Raw genomic sequence first — 1,388 nt, forward strand, 5'->3', positions numbered from 1 at the left:
CATTTGGGCTGTGATGAGCTCTTAATTATTTCAGCATATTATTGCTAGTTAAGCACAGCACGGGCCCAGCCCCTCTTTTCCCCTACATGTGTGACTTAGATGAAGTGTATTACCCCAGTTGCTTAGGGCTTTGGTTAGTGCCACAGAGGAGTGTCAAGACAGAGGGCAGTTGCTCTCTTCTTTGACCTCTCTTCCCAAAAGGGAATAAGGGAGAGAGAAGTTTGACCTTCTCCCTTCCCAAAAGGGAATAAGGGAGAGAGAGTTATGGGTTGGAAAAGAAAAATAAAAATAGTTAATATGAATATAATAACAATAAAATGAAATGTATACAAATACATACAAACCCAATACCAAACCCAACCCCCTTGATGGCATTAATGTCCTGTCACCACTGAGGGTGAGGTGCAGGCACTGGGGAAGTCCCAGACTGGACTCAGAGGCAGAACCAGATTCAGAAGATGGATTTTTGAACTAGATTGAGGAACACGTGGATCAGGATCAAAAGCAGAACTGACAAGAGTTCTTCTTGGAGCCAGCCATTGAAGAAGAAGCTTGACTGTCATGATTCCTCAGCTTTATACTGAACGTGACATACATGGGATGGAATTTCTCGTTGGTCAGTTTGGGGTCACCTGTCCTGTTCTCTCCTCCCTGCAGGTGAGGCCTTTTACTTTCTGCACCCCCAGTGTGTCACACAAGATTTAGCAGTGACCTTGGTCTGCACAGGAGCAGTATAAGCAAGAGCCTTTCTGAACACCCCAGTCCTTGGTGGTAACTCTAAACATGGTGTGTTATCACTGCTGGAAGCAGACACTGTCTACGAAAATAAGACATTAAATTCAGAAAGTGCAGCTAGAAGAGACTGAGCTGTAAATTCAAATCACTGAACAGAATTAGTTCTGTTCTAGCTGAAACCAGGACAGCAGGTACAGCAATAGTTTTTATCTTTATTGGACTCTTCCTTGGAGAAATAATAATTTTCTTGTGGGAACTCATTCTATGTACAGTACTTTGTGTTATCTTCCAAGGACACTTCTGAGAGCATGGCCTTTTCAGACATTCAGAGAAAATACAGGTACAGCAATAGTTTTTATCTTTATTGGACTCTTCCTTGGAGAAATAATAATTTTCTTGTGGGTTTTGTTTAGTCTTGCTTCATCTGGCAGAAATAGATATTTTATTTTACCACTGCTTCCATTTCCCCTGAACTCATTCTATGTACAGTACTTTGTGTTATCTTCCAAGGACACTTCTGAGAGCATGGCCTTTTCAGACATTCAGAGACCACGCTGAAAAAAAAGTTGGTTTTTTTTGTAATTTGTTTTGAAGGGGTGTTTGATGTAGCCGTGGTTTATTTGACAGAGTTCTTGACTCCTGATCCCCAGCCC

This window comes from Merops nubicus, unplaced genomic scaffold, assembly GCF_000691845.1.
Source record: "Merops nubicus isolate BGI_N331 unplaced genomic scaffold, ASM69184v1 scaffold6760, whole genome shotgun sequence".
Taxonomy (NCBI): Eukaryota; Metazoa; Chordata; class Aves; order Coraciiformes; family Meropidae; genus Merops; species Merops nubicus.